Source organism: Mytilus californianus, unplaced genomic scaffold, assembly GCF_021869535.1.
Source record: "Mytilus californianus isolate M0D057914Y unplaced genomic scaffold, xbMytCali1.0.p SCAF_13, whole genome shotgun sequence".
NCBI classification, from domain to species: Eukaryota; Metazoa; Mollusca; class Bivalvia; order Mytilida; family Mytilidae; genus Mytilus; species Mytilus californianus.
Genome location: NW_026262615.1, coordinates 24,950,508 through 24,963,060, shown reverse-complemented (window position 1 = coordinate 24,963,060; position 12,553 = coordinate 24,950,508). Strand labels below are relative to the sequence as shown.

The window sequence follows — 12,553 nt, the reverse complement described above, 5'->3', positions numbered from 1 at the left end:
CATCAACTTTTAAATATAAACAAAAGTTTCTTCTAAATTATCTCTTAATTCTATAATGATTCATAAAAAAAAGTTTCTTTACAATTCTTAATTTGATTATCTTCATGTTTCAAAGGGAACTTTTCTTAGAAAGTTATGTCTTAAATTTCATGTCACAAATGTCAGTGCTTGTAATCTATGAATAGGTTTTAACTCATAAGATGCAAAAGTGTAATGGTTGGGTATGATATTAAGAACAGAAAAAGATAGAAAAATAGTTCAAACCACTACGCTTTCTCTCCACCTTGATATGCACTTTGTTCTTGAAAATTTGGAAACAAATATAACCAATTTCACATTGTGTGGTACTGTTTTCATCGCACTAGACAATTGCTGCCGTACTTTTGTGTTTAAAGTATTACTCACTGATTCAACATGTGAATATCTTTGTGTATTGTGAAATCTGCATATATAAGAATTAAATGATGTGTTTTGGAAAATTTATACGTAATGAAAGCAAATGACCATCATCTTTTAAGTGATAAACGCTTCCGTTCCTGCATTGTGATATGGATGCTTGCTTTTCTTTTGTATAAATAAAAATAACTGTAATTCAATGCTAAAGCCACTTTTTCATCATTTCCAATTGTGATTGTTTTATATCATCATTTAGTTTATTACGAACAAGTTATAGAAGTCAATTATAAACTATAATTCATATAATGTATATTTTAATGACGATTGTGTGCCCTTCCCTTCTGGCACATCTATGGTTGGTTTACTCTTTAAATAAAACTAAGAAATACTAACCTGGACACTTTGATACATCAAAATCTTGTATTTTAGTACTATTTTCAGTGCAAGTGCCGGTAAAGAAGTCGGCTATGATTTGATTGGCAGCCCATTGAAACCAATCAGTCATGGAACAGCATATCAGTGGATTTCTGCCCATTGCCCTGCCATTTAAATACACCTTAACGTATATATACTTCCTTTTGTAAATTTACAGTTATTCAATGAAATCATTTTTAATAACACAACGTGTAAAAACACGCGGTTAAAGACAGAAAATTAATGTACTATCATAAAATTTTAAATGAAAATATAGTAAAATCAATTTGTAATCATTAAAAATAAATATATTTGGGGAAAATTTGACATATAACATGAATAAGTTAACTACTAAAAGTAAAACTTCTTTCAACTAAGAATGGTAATTTTCATTCAAATTATGCGGTATTGAATCATGAGCTCTAAGTATATATGAAGATAAAAAGTAGCGTTTTAAGATATGCCAATAATACTCACAAAATTTGAAACCTTGATACTTTCGCAAATATATTAGCTGATACCGTTGTCAACATGTTATCGAATAACGACCTGGATTGCAAATATTGCCAACATTTAAATAAAAGCAGGACATGCAATAAAGGAAATTAATTTGATATGCAATGGTCTTTTAATCATATGCTGTTTTTCAAAAAGTCGTTGACATACATCAGCGAGAACAAGTCAATAGTTGATAATTTTTGATATATCATACTTTTAAATAAATCATCACAACAAATGATGCTTATAAATGACTGTGTTAGATACAGCACAGTTGTTTTCAATCCCCCTGTCTCTATATAAACAATTAGTGCCGTTTCATTATCATATTCGCTGCATTTATCTTAACACAAAATGGGAGTGATCAGTATATAAAGAACAATACTGGAATATGATATATTTTACAGGATGACTAATATGGATTTTCACATGACATGGTATGATGAGTATGGCTATTGGAACAGTGAAACTCTCGTCATATAATTGTGTTTCACTTGTTCCGTTGATTGATAGAGTTTGACTTTGTTAGTTTTTAGGGAATTCCCCTATTTGAATTTGTCTTTGAGTTTGGAATTTTGTTATACTTTGTTTACCTCCTCTGCACCCACCTGCACAAGGAGCTCCAAAAGCCACAAACGCAATAGTCAGATATATAATACCGAGTCACGTCAGGAGTCATGCGACCAAAAGGAACATAATAACACCAAGACAAATAAAAGGAAAACTGTAAAGAAAATCAAAAGATACACAACTTGAGCAACTAGAATGTATAACTCTAGACCATCTTGTATTATTTGTTTTGTCTGGGTACTTTCCGGTCAATTGATGATAAAGGTTTCCAGCTGCTAAATTAATACAAACTAAATAAAGTTGATCGTTTTTCTATATGTAAACTAAGATGCTCAAATGTTAAATTTCCTGTCGAAACAGGTAGATGGGTTGGTACATCCATGAAACACATGACTTGTCATTTGTGTAACTTGAATGAAATAGGTAATGAATACCACTACGTGTTTGTATGTAACCATATCAAAGGAACGTCTCTTAGAACTCAATGCATTCCAACATAATATACACGTTATTCATCTGTATATTTAAATTATCTGGACTATTCTCATTATGTAATATTAAGGTCTTAAAGAATATAGCTATATTTTTGAGGAATTTAGAAAAAATATTGTAAGTAGCTGTACTGTTCAGATAAAACATCTGCTCATAATTTAATGATACAAATTTGTATATTTTAGCTGCCATTTCCATTTGAATATATGTACTGAATTCCTCTTGTAACACTATATGTGTTTGAGAGTTTACAATACAGAATTTGAACTTGAACTTGAACTAGTTACACTTTCGTAGCTTTCAAGGGATTAGATTTGAGCATTCCTGGTAAAGGTTAATCCAGAAAGGTACATCGAACGCTTTACTGAATTGACAGCTAGTGAATTGACTGTAGAGTACTGTATTTTACGCAGTGCAAAAGTCTGAAAATTTACAGAAAGACAAAACATCATTGAGTTATTGCATGAATTTATTGTTCAGATTTTCCAAATGGTGTGAAGATCAATGAGCGTTCAAGACTTAAATTCATTTACTAGTGAAAACAAGTCCCGTGACCCCGTTTTTTCTTTACTTCTCATATTTTATCAAAAATTTCCATCGTTTAGTTTCTTTTGTCACACAAAATTGGGTTTTCCATTAACAATCTATAAAAAATCTGACAAGTTTGCACAACTTGTAGCTTGAAAAAAACCCTCTGACCCACACTTTTTATTACATTAAAAAAAATACATGATAAACACAACATTGTGGCAAAAAATAGATGTATTTCTTTATGACGCGCTCGTGTTCTTGTTTAACACAAAACACATTATCCACAATGAATTACAACTTGTCTGTTACGTTATAATGATTTTCAATTAAACAGTTTACATTAAAAAATAAAATACTTACAAAACAACCAATGATCCAAGATTAGTGAACGTATCGGGTTTTAAGCTTGATAATTTGTTTTCGGTTAACTCTCTGCCAAATTTAAAAGGTCTATTAATCTACACGAAACACAAAAGCACGCAAAGCACTAATTTACTTAATTTTCTACATATAAACTTTTTTTGTCAATTCTGATCATATAGCTCCAAAAGTATTCCAGCATTTATACATCTTTGTGTGTCATTTTTTTTTATTTGAGCGTTCCTTTTGAAGGTTTATTTCGAATAGCGCTTCGAATGTACCTAATCATGAAGTGTTGTTTTCATTTTGTGAGTTCCGTTGACTTTAGCTGTAGTTGAAGGTGATTTCCTCGTACATAAAATGTATACCTAACTTACTTATATTGAGTTATTTCTTTTCAGAACGATAGGTCTTTATATTGAAGAAACCACCCGGACGATACCAAGTTTTGATGAAATATGCAACAAGGCATACACTAATGACTTACCGATCTTAAACATGCAAACTGTAGTTTGTTAAAACATTTAAAGCATTTGATAGTAATCGTGTTTTGTTGGCAATTTGGCTTTTACTGTACTATTTTCCATTTTTAATAGTCTTTAAAGGTTTTAGACAGAAACAATCCTGAAATATCCCCAAACAATTCGTTAACGCAGAGTTTAAGTTTTGAAACAAATAATCTAAAGTTTTGTTAATTTGTGGCTACAATATAGGGACATGTTCTGAGATCATTGATAATGCACTTTTCAAACCACTTTTTAAAAATGGCAAATTGTATCACATTAATTGATGTGTAAGAATATAACAAAAAACTAAAATATACAATCGTGTTGATTGACATCGTAATCGAAATTGTACTATGTCCACCACTATGACCTACGAACATCCGTTTTCGTTGTATCCGTACATTACAAGTTTGTGCTAACTGTCTGCCAGTTCGGGATTTTCTTCATTGATATATACCTTTTCTTTTACACTTTTAAATTACCAAATATTCTCATTTTCTTTACGTGAACAGCCACGTTGGAGTTATATTCTCTAAAGATTCTCAGTTGTTGAGAAAAAAAAAACAGTTTTGCCAGACAAAAGAGAGAAAACTACACTACAAACCAGTAAAAGTCTGAAATGGCCAATATCTGTACTCGACTGTACTGATTTTTCCTCGACCAGTCTGAATTGGTCTGAAATTTACTTGATAATACTCGACTGTAGTCTGAACCATACTTAACAGTCTGAACTTGTACTCGACCCTTACTCGACCAGTACTTAACCATTTTATACGCGTCTGAACCATGCTCGACCTAGTCTGAACCATGCTCGACCTAGTCTGAACCATACTCGACCTAGTCTGAACCATACTCGACCTAGTCTGATTCATACTCGACCAAGTCTTAACCAACCTAGACCTATTTTTTGTATCTATCTATTGTATTTCATCAATTTAGGAACTGTTTTTAACAACAGCTATTTCCCCTGGCTAGAAATTTGAACAACAATTTGAAATTAAAAATGTATTCAATATACTGTGGATTCATTATTATTCGTTGGATACCAATTTTCGTGGATTTCGTGGGTACAAGTGAAACACGAAATTAAATGTTCAACGAATTACATATTTTGTATAGGCTTGTTGGCAGACTTTCGGCAAAACCACGAAATTAAATATCCACGAACATGCAAGTTTTCCTTAATCCACGAAAATTGGTACCCACGAAAATAAATGAATCCACAGTAGCATTGAAACCAAAATTTCACTATAAACATAATATAACTTCATCACCATATTCATCAACACTTATATACATACATATATATCACCTTTGAAATAAAAATAAAACAAGCTGATCAAATAATCTCAAAACTGAATTGTGACTAATATTTTCAATGTTATTCAAAAATTTTTGAATGTTTTAGATATATTTTATGGTTACTGGACAATTTTCACCATTAACTTAAGACTCGTATAGATTTATGGTGTCAGTTGAGTTTAGTTAATAATGCAGTGAACATTTTTTTTTATTAAAATATATATAAAATAGTATATAAAGCAACTTAATAAATTTAAAAAATGACACCTTTGTTTTGTTACACCAAGAATTTGATATAATCATGATAATAGAACTTCCATAGTATTCCTGTGATAAACTTTTAAAAAAGGAAATGTGTTTACTTCAATTAAATTTAGATAATTTTTCTCAAAATTAAAGACATGGCATACAAGAAGCACTTTAATAAGGTTTAATTACCTCAGTACATGTGTGTTTTACAGGTAAAAAGAAAGCCCTATTTTTCTTAAACTCGTGTATTACTAATCTAGTGAATTGAAAAGGCATTGCGATTTAAGTTTCACAGGATGCTGCAATTTTGAAGGAATGTTATTTAGAATTTAATACTCTCTGACCAGGTGTGATCTTTTTCATGAGTTTGCCCCAAGCAGGAGGTATTACTTTATACTTCACCACTAATCAGAAGAACAATTTTATTAATTTCTTTAATTTTTATCCCTTTTTGATATATATTGTATATAATATATCCCAAATAATAATAATAGATATATTTCTAAAATAAGGTTAAACAATTTCAGTGATTTTGTTGGCTGTTGTTACCTCAATAAAAAGATAATTATATAGCTATTGTACATATTTTGTATGTAACCATGAAACCTTTGTAGTTTTTATTTAGGAATTTAGGAAAATTAATTAAAAAAAAAACACATGCCAAACAAGAAGCACCTAAATAAGGTTTAATTACCCTCAGTATATGTGTGTTTTTTTTTTAGGTAAAAGAAAAAATCATAAGATATAAGATAATTTGATTTAACTATCTCTATTCAATAAATCTGAGAATCATGTAAGAATGTAAAAATCTGTTTTTATAATATATCTTTATTTTATTGTGGCTGTTGTCATGTCAGTTAAAAAGAAATTTATTTTAACAGTTAAAATTTAGATAAAGTAGAGGTTATTTGGTCAAGTATGGTTCAGACTGGTCGAGTATTGTTCAGACCTTTGGTCGAGTATGGTTTAGACTGAAAAAAATAGGTCGAGTACAGGTCGAGAATGGCTTAAGACTGTTTCAGACTGGTCGAGTAATAGTTCAGACTATTTTCAATGGCAAAGATAAGGGTCAAGTACAAATCAGTACAGTCGAGTATGGTTAAGACTGGGGTCGAGTAATGTCGAGTAAAATTCAGACCAATTCAGACTGGTCGAGTAAAAATCAGTACAGTCGAGTACAGATATAGGCCATTTCAGACTTTTACTGGTTTGTAGTGCTATTATTCTGAATGGTTCTGTTAAAAATGTTCCTTTCAAAAAAATGGCTTTTCTCCCGTGGTTTCGATTTTGTATACGGACCTGATTTATAACATGCTTCAAATAGCTATGTTTTTAATCATTGTTTATATTACCGATGTCATGGCTTAAGCTGTGTATGTGGGGGAGGGGGTATCTGTGATTTAAGTGTCAACAAGTCATTCGAAATGATTGGATGATTGAATATTTGCTATATAAAGGTTATGTGGTTATCACGCCTTATTTGGGATTTTTCAGAACTTACTCGAGGACAAAAAGAATCTAAAGGAGCAAGGTGACAGATCTGATTTTATTCCAATTGTTTTTTGTTTGTAACATTATGAATAACATTCGTACAGAACAATAAACTTAGCATTGACGTACAATTTGACCTATTTTGAATGATACATTTCTCTTATTTACTATATTTGTCGATTGTAAAGATCAGCATTTCTAATGTTATTACTTCTATATGTGCATGTTGTGATTAGATACTTACATTTTAATCAATGACTGAAGATCAGAAAACGCACCATCTTCAATATTAGAAATTTTGTTATCTGATAAATCTCTGCAAGAATATTTTAATATCAGTTCTGCATACAGTCAGTGCCATGTGCTTCTACAGTCAAGAGTACTTGTAAACGTACGCTCCATATTAATTATTAGTGGCAAACAATTTATTCACAATTTGAAATAATATATTTTGAGAATGATAGAACATACTTTTGTGAAAATAAATCTTTAAAGATATAGATCGTTTGAGTGTGGTTATTTACTTGTGTGGGTAAGAAATTAGAGGTAACCGCTGTGAATCTATTCCGAATTAAGAAATCAATGTAAAACACATCTGAGGCATGTTTCCCAAAAGGAGCGAGACAAGTTACATGGACAGGGTCTTCTGCTATGCATAAATCACCTGTCATACGAATTAACCAATTGGTGATGGTGACCGTAACAACGGATGTAGTGTCGATTTCAGTTGTCCTCTCCTTCTAATTCTGTAAGAGCAGTGTTTTGTTTTGTCAGAAGATCACCCCTGTTAATGAAGGACGTATAATGTCTACACGCACTAGCGTAACGTATACATTAATATATGTAAACGCCATACGATGTTCCAGAGGGCATTTACTGCTAGAAAGTAGAAATCATCACGTTTGTCATAGATTTTAGTTTAAAGTCGTCCATCTGTGTCAATATCGAAGAAACCCGTTAGAGGCATTGGTGTAACAAATCATTGTGTGAACTTGGTTGATATTTTAGACCTTAGACCAAAGAAGGGTTCTTTATTGCAATGAAAAAAACTGAAGCAAGATCAAATTTATTTAATCTAGATTTAAATGATTATTCTGGATATATTTCCCATTACACATATACACCTGCCTGAGGCAAACAGAACATTATATGCGAAGACTAGCAGACGAAAACTGCTTAAAACGTCTGTCACAATTTGGAATTATTTAAGATACCTATTTGCCCAAAAGTGCAATGATGTTAAACTTAAACAAAAATTGGTCTGAGTTCCAATGTCTACTATGTTGCATACATTTTACCTGTTCAAAGGCAACAACTACAATTTTTTTTTTTCAATGGGAATAACTTCTGAAAAAAATAGTTTGTCGGCACTCTCCCGAGACATTGCTGATATACACCTTCGTTATAAAATTTATGATAATCTTACAGGAAATGTTGCAATTTTCTATATAAATAATGTTTTCAAGGGGCATAACTCTTTTAAAAAATAGTTTATTTGGACTAATTTTGAAATTTGTTCGGCACATTGCTGATATAAACTTTTGATATTAATTTCATAAATTTCTGGCAAGAATTGTACACTTCAGAGTAGTTACAACGCAATTTTCTGTAGAATTTACATTTCTAGAGAACAAACATTAGGAAAAAATAATTGATCAACATTGAACGTTGAATTCGAGTAAGACGTTGTTGTTATAAACCTTCAATATAAATTTAGTAACAATCCTTTAAGAAATGCAGGTTTAAGACCGCTAACAATGCAATTTCCTATATGATTTAAATTTTCTAGGCATAACCTCTTTAGAAATAGCTGTTGGTAATGAATTTCGAACTTGCCCGCCATATAGCTGATATAAACCTTATACATGAATTTCATAAAAATCTGGCAAGAATTGTACACGTGAAAGACCAGACCGACAGTATTCATATGTACCCTTGCCAAAGGCTGTCTCGCAAAATAAATGACCAAAGAGCTTCAACAAATACTATTTATATTTATAAAAAATAAATACAATAATCAACGAGCTATAAGTAACAATAAAACAATAATGAGGTTTAACGGATTTTGTAAGACGCTTTTGTGTGTGAAAAGTAATAACCTATAAAAATCAGCTGATGAGTTTGAATTCAAAGAGTTATCATGTTTACTATTTGAAATTCTTTTTTGTACTTACAAATCACACAATAGCATTGCGTGCAAATGATAGGTCTCTTACATCCAAGGCTAATCATGTATATCATCGACATTAAGTATATAGATGTGGCATATTTTAAGAAGTAAGCACGACTTCATCCGTATTGACATCGATTTTGCAGTAAATAGCAGTTACTAAAGAAATGTTGGATACACAACAAGTGTAAAAACAAAACATGTCTTCCCATTCCATGGAATTTCATAACTCTAGATCGGCAACTGTCAAATTTTCCGGGAAAAACATTACGTTCACACAATGATATCAACACATAACTTAACGTTCACAACATTCAAAAGATGAATAAAATAAGAAAATCAGCCGTTAATTAAGTCCTTAGGACATCGAGAACCGATAAAAAATTATGTCGGAATGGACAAATCCATTGGATAAAAAATAATCTGACTGTCCGTTTTCACATATATTAAAAATTCGTGATAACATTCATGGCGGACACAATACGATTTTGAGTATTTATGTACTTACAAATGCAATAGCGATGTTAGTCCAGATAATGATGAGGCATCTATTGTTTGAATTTGATTGCCTTTAAGGCGTCTGAAAATCGAAGTAAAATTCTAAAAGAAGCCTTTTTTAATCAACAAATAGCGACAATTACGACATTATCAAATAACAAAATAACAAAACAACATAATAACATAATCACATAATCACAAAATAATCACAAAATTACAGAGACGTGCAAAAAGTGTTTGATCACTATGGCGGCGTGTTAACTTTTTTATTGCTGACTCAGCAGACTTTAAATGGCCTTGCCCTACGTTATTCACGTCACTAATGTTTAAAACATTTATTTTTAGCACTGTTTATTATATGATCTACGGCCATTTGAAGTTTGTTGTACTCTGCAATTTGAAACAAGTAAAAAACAAGATGGGTAGAAAATGGTAGGAACTCTCAACGGATATCCTTAACATAATATTAGAATTATTCCAAAATAGATATTTTCGTCAACAAATCCTTGACATACTTAAAATCCCAAAGTCAATAGTTATTGACTTTGTTTGCATATTTTTAGACATAGGTTCAGTTGAAAATAAACTGAGAATTGGCCGACCATAATTTGTAAAACCACGCGATTACCGCACTCTGGAACGCATTGTAAAAAATAGTGGTAGGATTTCTTAGTGTGACATAACAAACAAGTTTAAGGTAAAAATTGGTATTTTTGTATCTTAACGTACCATTCAGCACCATTTTCTTATACATGGGTTTTACAGGCGTGTTCATAAGAAGAAGGTGGCCATCAAGGAAGTCAATCGTAAAAAAATACTTGCATGGTGCAGAGAAAAAGGGCAATGGACGGTTAATGGCAACTAAAAAATGGTTATTTTCTCGGATGAGAGTAAAGCAATGATTGGACATTATCAACATGTATATGATGGGCGAAAAAGAGACGAGCGGCGGAGGCCAGACCTTGTTCAACCGCGTACACCTCAAACAAAATACCAAGTCATGATTTGAGGATGGATTTGGTGGTATGGGTAAGGTACACTTTCTCCCATAGAGGGCATTTTAAATGCCATTAAAAACCAAGAAATACTCGATGAAGTTTTGAGGCCAGTTATAGCTAGACATTTTACGAGAGGTAATTATTATTTTCAGGATAACAATACCCCTGTCCATCGTGCTCAGTCCACCCAAGATTTTGTAGCCAGGAACAGAATTTACAGTATGAGCTGGCCTGCAGAATCTCCAGACCTTAATGTGATTGTAAACGTTTGGTTATTTATTAAAACGAAAACTTCAAACACGTACTAAGATGATGGCTTAATCTAAAAACCATTTATTCAGGAAATCTACCGTATTTGGGTTAGTATTACGCCTTCTTATATTAAGTGTTTGTACAAGTCGATTCCAAAAAGAATATTAAATGTTATCAAGCTAAAAGGACACATCACCAAGTATTAAAGGTAAGTTTTTATTTTTGTTGTGTTTCGTTGGTTTATTCATTCATAGCATAAGTTAGAACTTTGTTACTTTCGTTTTCAAACGTAAACATGCCGCAATTGTGACCAAATACTTTTTGCACGTCTCTTTAGTTCCGTTGATAATATATTTTGGGTGATAGAAAGAAATCTACACTATAGAATGTTTAGATAAAATATGAGAAGATAGCTCCTACAATATACTTTCGGAAAAAAAGACAAATTTGGGTCAAGGGATTCGTTTTCTTGCAGCAAAACAAAATAGGTTAATCCATAACACTTTCGTTTATAAAAGTTACATTATCCTCCCCCTATATCGCAGAGTTGAAAAAATTTAATCCGGCAAATAATATTCTGTATTTGTACAGTAGTATTAATATAATAAAACAAATAATTTTCTTCATTTAGATAAAATGTCTTACAAATGAATAAAAAACAATTTCTACTCTCAATTTTTGAACATTTCACTATTAATTCAAATCAATTCTGTTATGCCTCTGTAATATCCAAAATTCCGGAAGACGGCCGATATACCTTAAACAGTGTATTTTAAATAATTATCGTATGAGACTCTGGATGACCTTATTAATCGATTTCTTTGGCATTATGCTTACATTGCTCATACCATTGTCATGTAATCTTAATGCAAATTTAACAAAAACAACTTCAGATGTTCATACAAATGTTGTTTATCAAAGACGAAAAATCCTCAATTATGGAGCATATAGCCCCGAAGGTCGTGAATATCATAATTGTCCATCCTTTAACAATAGAAGTCATCATTATTTTAACTTTAGCAACATGTGCTTTAAACAAGTTAAATGTAATATCAATAATCTATGGACTTTAAACAATAAAAGCATGATGTTCAAAAGCTTATGGTTTTAAATATAATTTTCAAAAGCTTTTGGGTCTAAACATAATTTGTAAAAGCTTTTGGCTATAAAGTATGGTATTGAAGAGCTTATGGTTCTATATTGTCGTATCTAAAAGCTTATAATTCTTCATTATAATATTAAATAAGTTACGGTTCTAAATTATGATATTAAAAAGCTTAGCGTTCTCCATCATGTTATTCAAAATTACGGATATACATCATGATATTCAAAGATTATGGTTCTACATCATGATATTCAAAGCTTTCGGTTCTACGCTGCATTATGATATTCAATTCATACGGATCTACATTATGGCTTTCGATATATACAGTTGGGTGCAGACCAAGCATTACATAAAGTAAACGCAAGTTAACGCCGCGTGCACATATTTCGTTAGTTAACTTCAATTTTCGCGTTTACTAGTAAACGCGCGATTACTATAATTACGTTAACGCGGTCAAAATGGAAATTTCTAATGTCTACCCAAGTAAACGGGCGTTTACTCTCTGTCCGTTTAGTCAGTAGTAAACAGGCGTTTACTTCAGATTTCACAAATTTATTTTTACGTGCACTTAAAAGTAAACGGGCGTTTACTACATATTTCACAAGTGTATTTTTACGTGCACTTGAAAGTAAACGCGCGTTTACTTTTCGCGTTAACTGAGTGTGTGAATTAAGAAATAAACTTCGTGTTCATTTGTACATTTATTTTATTAAAACGACTT

At 31.5% G+C, this 12,553-nt stretch overlaps 2 protein-coding genes across 12 annotated transcripts in view; one reads left to right on the top strand and one right to left on the bottom strand.

The window, feature by feature from the left end:
* LOC127723409 (glucose dehydrogenase [FAD, quinone]-like) overlaps window positions 1-12,553 on the top strand; it is a 483,936-nt gene that overhangs the window by 383,083 nt on the left and 88,300 nt on the right. The window lies entirely within an intron of this gene.
* Window positions 1-12,553, bottom strand: part of LOC127723414 (perlucin-like protein) — a 136,682-nt gene that overhangs the window by 75,904 nt on the left and 48,225 nt on the right. The gene's annotated exons all lie outside the window — the stretch shown is intronic.